The following is an 18,238-nucleotide window of genomic DNA, read 5'->3' on the forward strand; positions in this document are numbered from 1 at the left end:
GCCAAGTTGAGGGAGGTCTGCTCGACGCATCCATGAGAAGGCTTGAAAGCAAGGAATGTATGGATCTTGGTGTACTCTCTCAGGAGAAAGATTGACAAACAGAGTCTGCACAGCTAAAAGACATGAGCTGGTGTTTACACAAAGGATTATTACATTTAGGACAAACAAACAGACTGGTTACTTTCCAGAAAATGCAAATAGTGCTTTGATTAAGATATCAGTAGACCTTGCCTTTTGGTAGGAAACTATTCGTTTGGCAGAGTTAATTAATGACCAAATAGAACAATTTACTTGTGTTTAATGCGGCAATGTTTCCAGTTGTTTATTTGGCATTTGTACACAATCAGGGCTCTTTCTCAGTCCCTTGTCAAGGGAGGACAGTCAGTGCTTGCTTCTGTCGGTCACGCTGGCATTGGTCGTGCATTCCTTGCACACAAAGTGAAGCTAAAGTAGTCACATAGTCCCAGGGTATGTGCAGAGTTCCAGAAAGCACACTGAAAGCACATTTTTGGGCAGCATTAGCAAGGAATGCTCATAAAAAGCTGAAGTCACCAGATTCGAATGTTTGCCAAGTCCTTTTAGGGCAGGGATGAGAAATGTGTTGGACTTCATCTCTCCTCAGCTCCAGCCAGCATTATCAATGGATGATGGGAATTGTATTCTAATAACATCTGGAGGGGCAGGTTCTATTTCCCTGCCATGTACAATTCACACACAAAGTAAGATTGAGCTGACCTTTAGTGAAGCTGCACATACCAAGCCAGTGAATGGTTGAAACATGTGCCCAGACTACAAGGAAACACATTTGGACCAATACACTTTCCCAAGCTCCCCTCCTCTTCCCCCATCCATCCGAAGGACCAGATATGATCATTGTGTGATGGCCTGGGACTCAGGCTTTGACTCGGAGCCGGAGGAATCGCAGCCTTTACTGGACCCTCTGCCTGGGACATTGGCCGAACCAAGTTTGGGGCCTGGTCCTGAGGAGCCTCAGTCCGCTCAATCTCCTCTGCAGCAAGCATCAGCTGAGCCGAGTCTGGGGCCTGAGCCTGCCTTGGTTCCAGATGCAGAGGATACCTCATTGCCATCAGCCGGGTCTCCACCAGCAGCTGACCCACTGCCGGCTGGGGCTGAGGCGGCTCCTGCGTCCAGTAATCCACCGGCGTCTCCCGAGATGCAGAGACTCAGGGCTAATAGAAGAAGGGACCCGAGTACTCACAAGAGGAGTGCTCGCCTCCAGGTGAGGCGAGGAAGTGAGTCACCAGGGGATCGGGGCTGTTTTAGCAGCCAAACCCTGCTCTGGGTTGCGGGAGCAACATTGTTGGTTGCTAGACCCTGCCAGTGTTCCTGCCTTGCTTTCCTGCCCGTGCTTCTGACCTGCCTTAGTTCCTGACCTACGTACCTGTTCCTGACCTTGCCTGATGCCCTGCCCTGCTCCCAGCTTTGACTACTTCAGACTGTCTCGACCATGAATCTTCGAACCAATGACTGGACTTTGACTACGCCTCTCAGATTACCCTGGGGACCAGCACACATTGTGTGCAAATGAAAACTTTTAAAAAAGTCATCTCAGGTTGACTTATTCGTTTGAAAACACTGCTCCTTGTCACAGGAATCTTCTGGAGATGTTACTGTTTTTAGCTACAGATACTTCCCCATCAAACCATCCAGCCTATTACCAATGAATATATTACAAAGAAATGTAGAACATGTAAGCTATCAAGATCTAAATATCACTGAGCTGACACAGGGTCATGTGCAGTAAAACATCCGTTGAGCATAATGCTTCACTTCTAGGGTCTGAATAATATACACCAGGCATGTTTAACCGGTCGATCCTCCTGGGTAGATCACTGCCAGTTTTTTTAATACTGTGAGTAGATCACAGTCTCTTGTGAGTTGGATGTGCCCGGTATACACTTTTACTGTACAGAGTTCCCCTATATTCAGACAGTCAGATATAATAGTAAAACTTAACCATTCTGAACACTTCACAAATTTAACTCCTAAGTTACCTCATAGCAGAACCTCTATATCTGGAGGTTTGAAGGAGACAGTAGAGCTAAAAATTTGTGAATTTCAGGTTTCAGGTCAAAATGTGCAAGCTTGTCTGGAAAAGGAATCCCTTTTATCTGTCCTGTCCAGGGGGGTTCAATGGCCACTTTGGGTAGGTAGAGTCAGTCTAGGACAGGCATCCCCAAACTTTGGCCCTCCAGATGTTTTGGACTACAATTCCCATCTTCCCCAACCACTGGTCCTGTTAGCTAGGGATCATGGGAGTTGTAGGCCAAAACATCTGGAGGGCCAAAGTTTGGGGATGCCTGGTCTAGGACACATTTCCTTCTGGACAACTGTCTGAAGGTCACATGGCATTGGTGGGCAGGGCCAGAGGTAAAAGTGGGCTGAGGAGCACATGTAAATGTCATTTTTGTACAGTAGGGTAATACATGCTCTCCAACATTTCTCCAGAGAACATAGGGACATCCTATTCCATAATGATGATGGTGATAATTTTATTTACACCCCACCCATCTGATTGGGTTGTTCCAGTCACTCTGGGTGACTTCTAACATATGTAAAAACATAATTCAACATTACAAAACTTTCCTATATAGAGCTGCCTTCAGATGTCTTCTAAAGGTTGTATAGTTACTTATCTCCTTGGCTCAGGGGTCACACAACTTCATTCTCTCCAACATTTCTCCAATGAAAATAGGGACGCCCTGCCATTTCTTTCAACATTTTCCCAGTGAAAATAGGGACGTCCTAAGAAAAAGGGGGACATTCCAGGATCAAATTAGAAACCAGGATGGATTCTGTAAATCCAGGACTGTCCCTGGAAAATAGGGACATTGGAGGGTCTGGTAATATCTACACTGACTCACTGTCACTCTCTGTCCTCTCTCCATGAAAGAAGAAGAAGAGTTTGGATTTGATATCCCGCTTTATCACTACCCGAAGGAATCTCAAAGTGGCAAACATTCTCCTTTCTCTTCCTCCCCCACAACAAACACTCTGTGAGGTGAGTGGGGCTGAGAGACTTCAGAGAAGTGTGACTAGCCCAAGGTCACCCAGCAGCTGCATGTGGAGGAGCGGAGACACGAACCCGGTTCCCCAGATTACGAGTCTTAACCACTGCACCACAGTGAAAGCACTTGCAGATTTGAACGGCACATTCTAGGTTGGCAAAACACATGAAGAACCACATTTTGATTGTGGGCCTGAAGTTTTACTGAGTCACCGCTACAGGCTGTCCGCAGACCCCAACAGCTCCTGACAGTCCTATGATTTGTAACTCTGGTGTTCAGGAACTTGATTAACAATAGATAACCCCACCAGAAAGGCCATCAGAAAGTGCATGCAAGCCTTAGGTGTTTTTCCACAACAACAACAAAAAATCACACGGAAGCGAATGCTGTCCACTCAAAGAAAGTAAAAACACTGAAATGCTACCCGCTCTACTGAGTGTTGTCCACAACATATGGCAATGCAAAAAGAAAACAAGCTAAATACACAAATTCAATGGGATTCCTGGACATAGCAATAGCTCAATGCAGTGTTTGCTTCCCCCCTCTTTAATGCATAGTATATTGAATTATACATACCAATTGTGCAACAGTTGTATTGCTAACTATGAGTTTCTCACTATGACCCCCCCCCATGATTTGAGACATCTACAGCCCAGTCTTGCCCTTGTCCAGTCAGATGTAAGATCTATTGTGTTCAATGGGTCTTATTCCCAGGTGAGTGTGTATATGGCTGAAGTCGTAATTTCTTTTTCCAATTCCCCAGACTTGTCAAAGAGAATCATGTTGTTCTAGGCAGTGTTTATGGATATGTTCCAACCCATCATGCTTTGCATGGCAGAGCCTTTCACAACTGCCTTACTCATAGGACCAGCGGGACTACGCCTCTTAATTTCAAAATTACAGGTTGGTGCATAGTCCCAGAATAGCGAGAGGACATCTAAAATAGCTTTGCATTGCTTGGGAGCTTTAAATGTAGTTTGCTGTGTACAAGCTCTTCATGCAGAGAGGAAGCCGACCTCCTGAGAGATGTTATCGAAAATAAGCTGTTTTGAACTCAGTGTGCCGACGTGCTCTTGAGCGCCAGCCATAGCAGTTGTATACTTTCCAACAGCAAAAAGAAAAGTGATTTATTGTATTTGATCACAGCAAAATGTCTTACACAATACCTGGCGAAGTCTCCAGGAAGCCAGAGAGGCTACAGCAGCAGCAGAAGAAACAGCAGAAGCAGCAGTTGCAGAGACTTTATATTCAGGGCAGGCTGCATTCCCAGCTTTTCATCAAGGCTTAACCCCAGCCACAAGTGGCACATCTTTTATAAGTCTCTGCCGGAGGCTACAAAGGAAGTCATCATATCTGTCCCATCTGCCCATGCGCACTCGCTGAACGGTTCCCACTGGAAGAAACGCCGCTTTCCAGATCGACAACTGAGCTGGAAACTTCTCAGGCTGCTCTCTGCCTGCCAGTCGCACTCTGCAGCTCTCCCCAGACTGCTCCTCTTTGATATCAGCACAGTGTTAACATTCAATTGCACATGTGGGACTGATCAGAGAACAGTAGGGCCTTTCAGGAGAGACCTGGCTCGGATGATTGAAGAGGGACTCCCTGGTTTCTGGGAAATGGTTGCGGAATGCTCCCACTCTAAATTTTTACTGAAACAGACCAATCCCCATTCCTAGAAGAGCGCCCCCCCCCCCAGCTACTCTATAGGAATCTAAAGTAAGCAGTCTGGGGAAAGTGACAAACCCCTGCAAGGGTTGCATGAAGGGGAAACTGTTACAAATGTCAGGCAGTGAATTTTCGAAAAGAACTTTTGAATAATCCTTGCAGCCGGTATGACTGTAGTGTCATCAATTTCTTTGCGCAGCCAGGCAGAGTCCCCCCCAGTCCCCGGGGCAGCCCCGAGTGGAATAATGACACAGGACCACGTTTTATGGGATTAAAATTGGCCACAACTTTATTAGAATTCAGATGTAGGAAGACCTTGGCACAGGCATTGGGCGTATATCCCTCCCAGCCCCCAGCCGGGGGTGGGGTGATCTTCAGGGTTGTCCAGCATGAGTGGGGGTTGGGCTAACTCTGGAGAACATATGTTCAAGCAGATAGCCTGCCCCCCTTGATCGCCGCCGCTGGAAGGGGAGGGCAATAACAGCCAATTGGCATCACTAAATGCCCCCCCTTTTGGCCCGATTATGGGAACCCTGTTATCGCCATCGCAATGGGGCGGGGGGGTCACCGCCCCCACGCCCCTCCCCTTTGTGTGCAGGTAAGCCTACCTGACCCTACCTGGCCAATCCCCCTGGCACGCCTACCTTTGGCCGGATTGGTCGGCTGACTGAGTGGGCGGCGACTCCAGCCTCCGGCCTCAGGTAGCCAGTGCCAGCCTCCAAACTTCCAGAACTGCCCCAGGGACCCCAAGGGGGGCTGCACGCGACTGCGCAAAATGCGCCTCCCCTTTATGTTGGGTAAGCGATCATTCCAATGATTTTCTTTGATGGTGGTGTAAAATCCTTTGAATAATACAAAGAACACCCCCCTGCAACAGCTAGAATATTCTCCACTCTCTCTTGCCTATGTGCATGCGTGAGAGCACATGACCGTACACCCTTCAACGTATCTTCTCTGTTTCATCCTCCCTCCTTCTCTCCTTTCCTCAGCCCTCACCCCCCAGGTAATACTTTTTACAAATGGAAGCTTTAATAAACCTTAATTGCTGGGCTGGGGGCAAGATCAAGGAGGGGCGGCTTGATGAGAAAGCCTGTAAGTTACTTGAGAGCACAAAACTTGGAGAATAAAATAAAAATATTTCTGGAAAGGTGCTTTTGGAGCTACATTAATTCCCTGATCTTTTCATAGGAGAACTGATTGAGGGGCAATTCAGGCAGCTCAGCTCACATCATGGGGCAATATGCCTTGTTGTGACTGACCAGGACATGGTGCAACATGCCAATTTTGCTGAGTAGCAGTGAGGTTATCAGTGCTTTCCCCCCTAGAAAATAGGTGCTGGTACTCACCATGATATGAGAGAGAGAGAAGAAACTCCGACGTCAACATACTTCAGAGGGTGAAATTGGTTCCACTTCTGAGTGGGACAGGGTTGCGCTTCCTGCATCTCGCTGACGGTGCCCCGGCCATGCCATTTGCCAGGCGACCAATCAGGGCGCTGTGGGGGCGTGGCTGGGGCCAATTTAAACACGGCGCGACTCCGGGAGCTCCTTGTTCAGCCACACACCGCGAATCTCCTGCCCTCCCACCCTCTTCTAGGTAGGGTCGCTGGCCTTGCTATGGACTCCAGCTGTTCGCCGTTGAGGGGCCTGGTAGGACTTTTTCCACTTGGCAAATTGGCACCAGCCACTTGGTTTTCGCCTACCTCGTAGCAATCGTCACAACTTTGTAAGGTTAGGCGGTTAGGCATTGGAATAGCGATGTGTGGTGGAGGGGAGGTGCGGCCATCACCTGCCTCTCCATGTGTAAGGTTATTCCATTAAAGGAATCTGGGGCCACAACCCCAGCAGGAACCCGGGGTGGGAGGTGGGCTCGAGTAGATCCACATTGACGGGGCTCCCCCTACTGGTGGTTTACCCTTCCAGACTTCCTGCAAGGCGGGCAGGAGTCAGATATAGTCTGTTGATGCCAATGTCTAAGCCAATACCACTCACATTCTATAACCAATAAAGTTGTGGCCTAAATTTTGCCCATTAACATTAACCTAAATTCTGTGTCCTTGTGTTTTTCTTCTCCTGGAGGTGGCTTGGGGGGGTCTTGAAGTGCAACCAAATTTGTTCACTGTAGATCAAGCTAGATTTAAGCTTGTTGATGTCTCTGGTATCTTCTCTCTCTCATATCATGGGTGTCAGCTTACATTACGGATGTGTGTTCTGTGCTATTTTATTAACACTACTGCTACAAGTCTGCCATGGCCTTTCGGCTAGAGCAATAGACTTATAAACTTTAAAGTTATGAGACAACTCCATTGCCTTCAGTGTTTCGAAATATGGCCTCTTTATGGCATGTACCTTTGAGTGGTTCTCAGAGTGGTTCAACAACCAACCCCTCTTCCCAGTAAACTCTGGGTACTGTAACACTGAAGAAAACAGGGGTCTCATAACAACACTCAGCACCCTCCACAAACCACTGTTCCTGGGATTCTTTGGGGGAAGCAATGACTGTTTAAAGTGGTATGATCCTGATTTAAAGGTATATTGCAGATAGGACCTGAGTGCATGGAACAGCAGAGCTCTAGATGCTTAAATGGGTTTAGCCACACAAGGCCTGCGGGCTGAGATGCTAACCTCATAAATTCCACCCAGAAATCCCACAGATAGTTAAAACAGTCACCATATATTTAATTATGGAAAATAATGCCCATAACCATTTGCCATTTCATACAGAATACTAAAATAAGAGCTCTAATAACCTAACCTAGCTCACTCTATCCTCTAATAAATTAGCTGAGAAAACAAGATTTGATCTTTTATTATTAAAAGAACTGTGAAAAGATCAAAATAACCACTAGAGGGTGCAATTATCTCTTTTTTAAAAAAGAAAGAAGGAAGAAAAAGTGGTGCATAAAGATAGATGAGGGGGAGAGATGCTGGAGGAATTTGTTATTTGTGTATTCCAAGATAAACTAACCTTATCCATACCTTCCAGCTATTTGGGACTTATTGATATATCCACTGCCTTTCTCATGTCCCAAATATTCCAAGACAATTCCCAGCTCAGAATATATTTTGAATTGCATTTTTTAAGAGAAGTATAATTACACTAAAAAAATGTTGGTGCAGATTTTTTTTTTTTAAAGTAGAAATTGGCTAGCTCACTCATCCCTAGTAAGGGGGCAGTCTTGAATCCAGCTTTGCGTCCAACCTCAGCTTGGTGCTGACCTTTAAAGCCCTAAACGGCCTCGGTCCAGTATACCTGAAGGAGCGTCTCCACCTCCATCACTCTGCCCGGACATTGAGGTCCAGTGCCGAGGGCCTTCTGGTGGTTCCCTTGCTGCGAGAAGCCAAGTTACAGGGAACCAGGCAGAGGGCCTTCTCAGTAGTGGCACCCACCCTGTGGAACGCCCTTCCACCAGATGTCAAAAAGAAAAATAACTACCAGACTTTTAGAGGACATCTGAAGGCAGCCCTGTTTAGGGAGGCTTTTAATGTTTAATCAACTATTTTATTTTATTTTTCTGTTGGAAGCCGGCCAGAGCAGCTGGGGAAACCCAGCCAGATGGGTGGGGTATAAATTATTATTATTATTACTATTATTATTATTATTATTATTATTATTCATTGCAGATCACGCTATAGGTGCCAACTCCCTGGGGCCCTGGGTGCCCAAGCACACACAAAATTTTCCATGAAAGGGCCAGATACTCCAAAATTTTGGTGCCAGGGCGATGCACACTGCATAGCACCCACGGTCCCAGGCACCCACAGTTGCGGGGCCAAGTTGGCACCCCTGGCTCACGCAAAAGGATAGAGAAGCTCCTATTGACATTTTGAATATACTGCCATAAATCAAAGGAATATACAAGACTTACCTTAGGAGCAAATCATGTATTGCATTTATTTATTCTTATCATCATCATCATCACCACCACCACCACCATAAAAAGACTAAGAAGTAAATAAACCCTACACAAATCTGGAGTGGAGTCCCTAAGACAGTTGGATGGTGCCTTGTACACCTCCTTCCAGCAACTCCTGTGGCCAAGCTGGTGCCAGACATATTGCTCTGCTTTCCTTTGAACCACATCAGCGAGTCTGTGCAGCCCAGGACCTCCATACACATTGCCCAGGCTTGTGCCGGGGGGAAGGTCCGTTTGGTGCTACTAACATAGCAGTTTGACTTCACCCCTAGAGGTGCATTCCATCGTCTCTTCAAACAGATGGATGGCAACAACAATTTATATCCCACTTTCCCCCCAGAACTGAGCTTCAAAGCGGCTCACAGGATAGTAAGCAGTTTACAAAAAGATAACATAAATAGAACAAACCATGGAACTAAAAGACTACAATACTAGATGAAACAATAACACCCTTGCCAAAAATAATAATAACCCCACAGCAGCTCACTTTGAAAACTTTGGAAGAGTTGAGAGATGACTCAGTAGTCTGGCCACCAAGTACTTGTAAGATGGACAGAGGATCAGAGCCATCTGGGCCCCACTTCCTCCAATCACATCCCTCCCTTCTCCCCATACTGTCTCCTACCCATAACCTATTGAATAGGAGCAATTTGCAGAGAATTAACCAGTGGTGGCTGGTCCATTAGGGCAAATGCAACACTGCCCACTAATCTCAGCCTGCTCTCAGCCAGCTTTCACCTGCCCTGCCTTCTTACTTAGAACCAGTGCAGAGGCCAGCACAGCTTGTCAGCTTTCTCCTCCTCAGACGTAGTGTTTCCTTTTGTACTACTCGGTAGGGAAGAGGATAGGGACAAAACTGGAATGAGTTGGCTCTGCTTGCCATTAGCTCTGGCGCCACCTACTGTTGGCCTCCCTCCTCTATCAGGCCAAATGGACACCAGCCACCACTGGAATTAATACAGGAATTTCAGGTGCTCCAAACTGCATCTCCTCTGTTGCTTTTATTGCCATAGTTGCATCAGCACTGAATTTCCTGGCTGGATTCCCCATTCCAAGTTTTCTTCTTGTGTCAGGTGCATATGGCTTGACATCTGTGCCAAAGGCCTTGATCTACGAGGGAAGCTCGGAAAGAATGCAAAAGTTCCTGTCAAGAGTTTATGGTGGAGAACAATAATCAATAAAGCGCTGCTCCTCTGTGCTCCAGTGTGAGAAAACCCCTGACAGAAAATTGGCTCTGTTGTTGAATGTTGAGGGAAGGTGTCAGGATCATGCTCATTTGTCTGGGACTTCATTGACGAGTGTTTCTGTGACTGTTACTTGAGTGTGACCGTGCATCTCTTCCTCAGCTTGTTCCAATTTTGTGAAGGGGTCTTTATGGGATAGAAAATGCTGTTTCACAGCCAAGCACGCCAGTCAAGTATTTTGTGTTTTTGGCAATCGATGGAGACAACACTTCACTGCATTCGAAGAAAAGATATATCAAGGACTACTTCTACATTTCCCCCTCACCTATGTATCATGCTGAACTGTGGGATGCTCTGAAGCCTATATTCTCATAAAAATCCAGTGTAGTATTTCCAGTATTTTAAAAATGGTCTTTTCCAATGTGTCTCAACTTACCTCTTATAGCCAATTACCTGTCAGTTTCTTTAAGTTACTGCTTTAAGAGTTCATCCCTGTGGACAGTTTTCCTCTCTTGCCTTTGGCTTTTGGTGGCGTGGATTAGGGAGAAGAGAGCTGCTTCCTTAAAAGGAACACAAAGTGCTTGGAAACTCATTACTCATTTCAACAAAGGTAGCACTTGCTGCTTAAGGGTAAACTCCAGGCCCCTGGGGGAGGAGACTGAACCCTTTCCTCTGCTAGAATTACTGCAGTTCCCCACTGCAAATAACCCTTCCTAACTGTGGTATGAATTGTTCATGGGGGAAAAGAGGAAGTCGAATACATGCAGTCATATCCATCCTATATAGTCTTCAAGTGCATATACATGCAGCCAAACAGGATCTTTTCATATGAGAGACAAGTTTTCCCTCAAACACCTGAATAAGTCTATACATGTATATACCAGAATTGCCAGGTGGCAACCTTTTGCTACCTTAGGAGACACACCTCTGCTTCCAACTAGCTTAACTGGTACTATTTCCCTTCCCGACTGTAGAGCTGGTGTTAATAAAATTACCCGCCAACACTATATTTTGGTGACTGTCCCCCTAAACTTTGCTAACTGGAAATTAATTGGGGCACAACAACATATAAAGCAAATATCCTTCAACTTTTTATTTTTTAAAAAGAGAAATGTCCATTCTGACCGGAATTATCAAAGTTTGGCATGCAGAAGTTCTTTTAAAGAAGAGAATAAACACTGATAAATTATATATGACATAATTAAATATAGCATCCAAAACCACATATTTCCTTATTACAGTATATTGTTATGAGTTTGGGGTGGCAGGAGGAAGTAGGCTGGATGTGAGAGATCCTTCTAACCCCTGGATCCCGCCTCCAATAGGTTCAGGTTGTAGATATGTGTCAGTAAACCAGATATCATAAAGACACCACAGCCTCCACTGTGCCTAATTTCCAAAAGGAAGCACGAATCCTTGGTAAGCTCCTGGAACTCTTGGAATCTCAAGCCACTCGGAGATTGGAATGGCTCGCAACAATATGCTTCCGCCACTAGAGGGTGGAGAGATACTGTAATGTAAAAACATTAAAAGTTGCATAGAGCAAACACCTCATTTTATTGCGGGCTTTCCCCACAATCCATTATCTTAGTTGAGCTTACCTTTGCTTACATTGCTCAAGACACCATCTAGGTTTCAAGTGGAGGCACAGAAAGCACTTAGATTTTGTCGGAATCTATGTTGATCCGTTGTTCATACAAGGAAATATTTTGCCTAACCATGAGCGGGACACTTTCTGAGGTGAAGAGCTGTCTTACCACGGAGCAGTCTGCCTTGGGAAGCTGTGCGACCTCCTATGCTGGAAGTATTTAAGCAGAGACTGGGCAGCCATCTGACAGCAATGCTGTGGTTGTGTCCAGTGTGGTGTAGTGGTTAAGAGCGGTAGACTCGTAATCTGGGGAACCAGGTTCGCATCTCCGCTCCTCCACATGCAGCTGCTGGGTGACCTTGGGCTAGTCACACTTCTTGGAAGTCTCTCAGCCTCACTTGCCTCACAGAGTGTTTGTTGTGGGCGAGGAAGGGAAAGGAGAATGTTAGCCACTTTGAGACTCCTTCGGGTAGTGATAAAGTGGGATATCAAATCCAAACTATCCTCCTCCTCCTCCTCCTCCTCCTCCTCCTCCTCCTCCTCCTCCTCCTCCTCCTCCTCCTCCCCCCTCCTCCTCCTCCTCCTCCTCCTCCTCCTCCTCCTCCTCCTCCTCCTCCTCCTCCTCCTCCTTCTTCTTCTTCTTCTTCTTCTTCTTCTTCTTCTTCTTCTTCTTCCTCCTACATTGGAGATCCTACCCTGAGTAGCAGGTTGAGCTGGATATCCCTTCCCAGCCTATGATTCTAACCAGACAAATTGTTTCTGCAGCATGGATAGCAACTGCAAAATTATTTCACTAAGCACAATGTCATAGCTTGACACCTTTTTTTGAGCTGCTGTACAGAGGAAGCTTCAGTTCCCTGGCAGAAAGAGCCCTCATGTGTTGCTACCAATCTTGGGTTCATTCCCACATAATCTTCCATTTCTTATTCATGGCTGGCTGTTGGGATGGTATTGGTGCTCTTTCGTTCTGTGACCTCAGAATGGAGGGGTTGTTCTTAGAGAGTAATTGTTGCCCTGGTACCTGGTATCATTTCTAGTCCTCAGTTTTAGAGGGTGTTGTAGCGCTTCAGTAATCTGTATCTATGATGTCAGCAGGAAAAAGAAAATGAGCGTGCATACTCTGGGAACCGATATTGTCAACTTGCCAACAGCCCAGGACAAAGAATGGCCTAATTTGCTTGTTTGACACCCCCCCCCGGCCCATTTCTTTTGCAGAGTTTTGATATGCACTGCATCTGGCCTGGAGTTAAACATTATCACCTTCTCTAATGGCTACAGATCAAACTGCTCTTAAATGGAGAGCTACAGGGGCCTGTTCAATATGAAGTGGAAAATGTGATCTCAAATTTTAGTATACACCACACTGTTTCCTCTCTTTCATCTCCAGTGCCTTCCCACGGCTGATTTGTTCCATATATCAAGAGAGTTATATTTACCCTTGTTGGGATTCTGTAATTAATTACTGCAGATGGAAAAGTGGAGGTGACTGGGAAGGGAAAATCTTGAGGTAAAACCAAATCAAAATGATGTGGAACCAGAGCCCAGTTTTTCTCCACTCTTTGGGCATTCTGCAGACACATAGATTTCAGGCATTATCATGCCGCTTTAAACAGTTATGGCTTCATCTGAATAATTCCGGGAGCTGTAGTTTGTTAAGGGTGCTGATAGTTGTTAGAAGATACCTCTGTCAAGAGAGATTTATTGTTAAACCACTCTGGCAATTGGGGCAGGGGACTCCTGTACTGATGGAGGCTCTGAGTGCATTTTAGAACCCTGGAAAAATCAGGGTTCCAGTGCTATTTTTTCTAGAAGAAGAGGTGCCAGAACTCACACGAACCCTTGTTCTCTTATAATGGCAATGGCATCCACCTGAGAGGTTCTGGAACTGAATACCCCACAAATTCCAGCTGAAACAAAAAGCCCTGAGTGTGATGGTTTGCAAGTCCCAATCCACACAGAGCCTCTGCTTAATACCAGGAGCAGGGCCGTCTTTACCTGGGGTGCAAGGGGTGCGGGGCACCCGGGTGCCGAATTCTGGGGGGCGCCAGGTGCCCACTGCTGAAGCCGCCTAAGCTCTTAACTGTCTACCTGTTATGAAATAATAAATAATTTTTATCAAGCTAGAAAAACAAAATACATATAAACCTAGGTATTACCAAAATGTATACCCCTACTGTTTCACTAAAGGACTTTCGACTTTGTGCGCTCATTTACAAAAAATGTACCAGCGGCGTCCCTTGTCATTCACAATGGTGGCACTTGTCAGACTTGGGGGCGCTGGGTGGATCTTTGCACCTCGGCAGCACATAGGCTAAAGACTCCCCTGACCAGGAGCTTGTGCATTTGGTTTTCTGATCACATAGCCACACACAGCTCATATAATCCTAGAGTTGGAAGAGACCACAAGGGCCACCCAGTCCAACCCCCTGCTAAGCAGGAAACGCCATCAAAGCATTCCTGACAGATGGCTGTCGTGCCTCTGCTTAAAAACCTCCAAAGAAGGAGACTCCACCACACTCCTTGGCAGCAAATTCCACTGCCGAACAGCTCTTACTGTCAGGAAGTTCATCCTAATGTTTAGGTGGAATCTTCTTTCTTGTAGTTTGAATCCATTGCTCCGTGTCCGCTTCGCTGGAGCAGCAGAAAACAACCTTTCTCCCTCCCTCATGCTTTGTGAATGGAAAAGGCATGATGTTGGGGTGGGATGAAAAATGCAGACTGCCCCTTTGCTCTCCACATCAATGCCTTGCACACAGATAATATGTGAATATGGGCAACAATACCTCAGTAATATCTGCAGCAGCCCTGTAAAGCAGGATAGTACGATTAACACCATATTACAAAAGGCTACTGGAAGCAGGATCTTTGTGTCTCACTGTTATCTTTAAATACTGCACAATGCTGAACTCATAATGAAATCAGACCCAGGGATCTCAGTCTAAGGTTGACCCTTGGTTGAATCATGCTATGTGAGAAGTTTCAAACTCTTCTGCCACTTTATTTTTACATGGGTCCTTACCAAGTCGCTTGATCAGGATGGAAATTAACGACACAGTGGGGAATAGAGTAGATCATTAGCACGGCAGTTTAAAGCTCTGTATGCATCAGTAATAATTGCAAAATCCTCTGGCAACTTGATAGCTATATATCCTCCACTAATTCCCTCTTTATGCATCGTAACATCAGAGGACTTGGATGCTCAAAGCACCATATTTTAAACTGTTTTCAAGGCAGCGTAATAAAAGGCCTGAGTTGAGCACATGCTGCTTCTATTAACTTTAATGGCACAAGTTTTCAATCTCAGATAGCTATGTAATTAATAAATTATGTCTAGGCCACAATTACATGCATGCCCACTCACTCACATACAGTTAAGGGAGGAGGGGCTAATAGTCCCCCCCCCAAAAAAGAAATGAGTAGAAAAAAATCACAACAAGAAAGGATGCATTTTAGTAATATGTGCAGGGGAAACAGTGGCCAATCTTCAGTTTCTTTGGTGGAAGTCATGTGCTTTAAGTAATAGAGATAATTAGCAATGATTGTGCTTTAACTGTATGGTGTGTATCCAGCTTGCATTATTGTTTGTTGGAGTCCCCAAACAGGCACCTGTTAGGATTCAGACCAGAGAAAACTTAGCAATGGGCTCAAGTCCCTAGGAGCATAGCTGCCAAGTACCCCGTTTTCCCCGGGAAACCCCCCGTTTTTACTTACCTTTTCCCGGTGGTCCCCCGTATCACTTCGTCTCCCGTTTTTCTCCATTATTTTCTCCTGCCGGCGGCCATTTTTCTTTCTTTCTGATTTGCCCTTCTATGGGCACCAAAAATGGCTGCCGCCGGCTTCAAAAATCGCATCTACGCATGTCCGGAAGTGCATAGACGCGACTTCCGGTGTCAGCGGCGGCCATTTTTGGTGCCCATAGATGGGCGGAGCGACACCGGAAGTTGCGTCGACGCACTCCTGACATGCATAGAAGCGACTTTCGAAGCCGGCGGTGGCCATTTTTGGTGCCCATAGAAGGGCAAAACGACACCGGAAGTTACGTCAATGCAACTTCCGGTGTTACATGGCTGCCGGTCCCGGATTCTGCAGTCCGGGACTTGGAAGGTAAGTCCTTTCTCACCAAACTGGGAGAGGTAGCCAATGATGCAGAAGGCAGAATTGGGATTCAAGAATACCTTAACATATTGGAGAACTGGGCTATGGTCTGGAGGTGTGTAGGATACAGTTGTATCCAATGCTAGTCCTATTCAGGGTAAACCCACTGAAATTAATAGATACTACTAATTTAGGTTATTTTCAGTGGCTCTAATCTGAACGGAACTTAGTTGGGTACAGTCCTAAATCTGCTCCTTCCATTCGCTGCCCCATCCCACCCATGACTTCATCCCCATTTTAGTCATTATGCTGACATATCTGGGGTATTCCACTAGCATATATGTCATGGAAACAGCATGTCTAGCTGACGTAACAGGGCTTTCACCAAATCCTATAGCCAGAAGAACTGAAGTACAGCATGGTCAATGTCACATAAAACTCTAGAACAGGGATGGGAAGCTTGTGAACCTCCAGATGTTGCAGAGCTCCAACTCCCATCATCCCTAACCATGGACCATACTGGTTGGGGCTGTTGGCAGTTGGAGCCCAAGGAGATCTGGTAGGACAAAGTCCTCCTATCCCTGCTCTAGAAGAAATGTGGAAGGGGAACTAGCACAGAAACTTTTCCTTCCAGCATTTAACTGGGAAGACATTTGGCAGGAGATTGAATAACACACACACACACACACACACACACACACACACACACCCTTAATAGTAGTTCCCAGATGTCTAAGATTACCTTTTAAAAGCAGAATTCTGAATTGATATATTTGGCCCCAGAGCTATTCTTTATGGAGCAGTTAGGAAAATCTAGCAAAAAGATGGAACCTGAGAGCAGAGAATTCCGCTAGCTGTGTGTCTAAGCAAAACATTTTCCAGAGATCTGAGTAGTTTCCCAACATTCAATAAAAAAAAACAGGTTGGCTAAAGCCATGTCTTATCTGTAGACCTATATATTCTCACGATATAAATGGATGTGTCTCGAAGAAACAGCTACACATGAGATGGGCAGAAGTGTTGGAGGCCAGTTAGAGGTAGCTCCCAGACATAAAAGGTAAAGGTAAAGGGACCCCTGACCATTAGGTCCAGTCGTGACTGACTCTGGGGTTGCGTGCTCATCTCGCGTTATTGGCCGAGGGAGCCGGCGTATAGCTTCCAGGTCACGTGGCCAGCATGACAAAGCCACTTCTGGCGAACCAGAACAGCACACGGAAACGCCGTTTACCTTCCCGCTGTAGTGGTTCCTATTTATCTACTTGCATTTTGATGTGCTTTCGAACTGCTAGGTTGGCAGGAGCTGGGACCGAGCAACGGGAGCTCACCCCGTCACAGGGATTCGAACCGCTGACCTTCTGATCGGCAAGCCCTAGGCTCAGTGGTTTAACCCACAGTGCCACCTGGGTCCCAGCTCCCAGACATATTGCTCCCAGACATATTGGGTGCTAATTGCTGGGAATCCCAAGTGGAAAGATTGCTGCTGTGCTCAGGTGCTGCTTTTCGACTTTCCATAGGCAACAAGTTGGCCACTGTGAGAACAAGATGCTGGACTAGATGGGCCTCTGTCCTAATCCATCAGGGCTCTTTTTATGTTCTTACGTATATTTAAATGCAGCAGTGCCCCAATCAAGTATAAAAGGAAGGTGAGGGGGTTACAAAATTTGGGCAAAACTCCCACTTTCTGCTGAGTGAAAGCAAGATTCCAGGGGGTTTCAGGTGCAGAGACAGGGTCTATGTTCATTTGAGAATCAAGATGTGGCAGAGACTGTTATAGCTTTAAGAAATATGGTTTATTTATTCACATATTTACACTTTCGTTTGGAGGGAGGGAGTTACAGCATGGCCATCTCAAGGGGGTTGTTCCCCATAGCAGTGCGGCACTGGAGGCCAAGGCATCTCTCCTAGACAGCCTCCAGTCAGCCTTCCACATATGGATCTATCTCTTTCTGTTCTCCCTTCTTCCCAGCACACTTTGCTAAAGGTAAAGGACCCCTGGAAAGTTAAGTCCAGTCAAAGGAGACTATAGGGTTGCACCGCTCATCTCGCTTTCAGGCTGAGGGAGCCAGCATTTGTCCACAGACAGCTTTCCGGCTCATGTGGCCAGCTTCCAGCACAACGGAACACTGTGACAGAAGCCAGAGCACACGGAAACACTATTTACCTTCCCGCCACAGCGGTACCTATTTATCTACTTGCACTGGTGTGCTTTCAAACTGCTAGGTTGGCAGGAGTTGGGACAGAGCACTGGTAGCTCACTCCGTTGCAGGGATTCAAACTGCTGACCTGCCAATCAGCAAGTCCAAGAGGCTCAGTGGTTTAGACCACAGCACCACCTGTGTCCCTACACCTTGCTAAAGACACTCTTCTCGTGTCACCTCTCTTCATACACCCAATCACCATGACAGTCTCTGTCTGCCCAGGCCCAAGAGTCCTCTTAGACGAGCCATCAACACTTTTTGGTCATGTTAATATGTCTCTCCCAGGTGAGGCACTTTAGGTGTTGTTGTTGTTGTTGTTGTTGTTGTTGTTGTTGTTGTTGTTGTTGTTGTGTGTGAAGAACCACAGCATGGTAGTAGAACATCAGGTCATCTCATGTCTCTCTAGGTAGGGTCAAGAAAGATTCCTGCTTGAAGCACAGTCAGTGTTGACAATATTGAGCTAGATAGTTCAATGGTCTGACTTGGTGAAGGCAGCTTCTCATGGCTATATAAGAGATAAAGGAGGAGAGGGAGAGAAGTAGGTAGGAAAGGATACAGCACTC

Source organism: Zootoca vivipara, chromosome 4 (genome assembly GCF_963506605.1).
Source record: "Zootoca vivipara chromosome 4, rZooViv1.1, whole genome shotgun sequence".
NCBI lineage: Eukaryota > Metazoa > Chordata > Lepidosauria > Squamata > Lacertidae > Zootoca > Zootoca vivipara.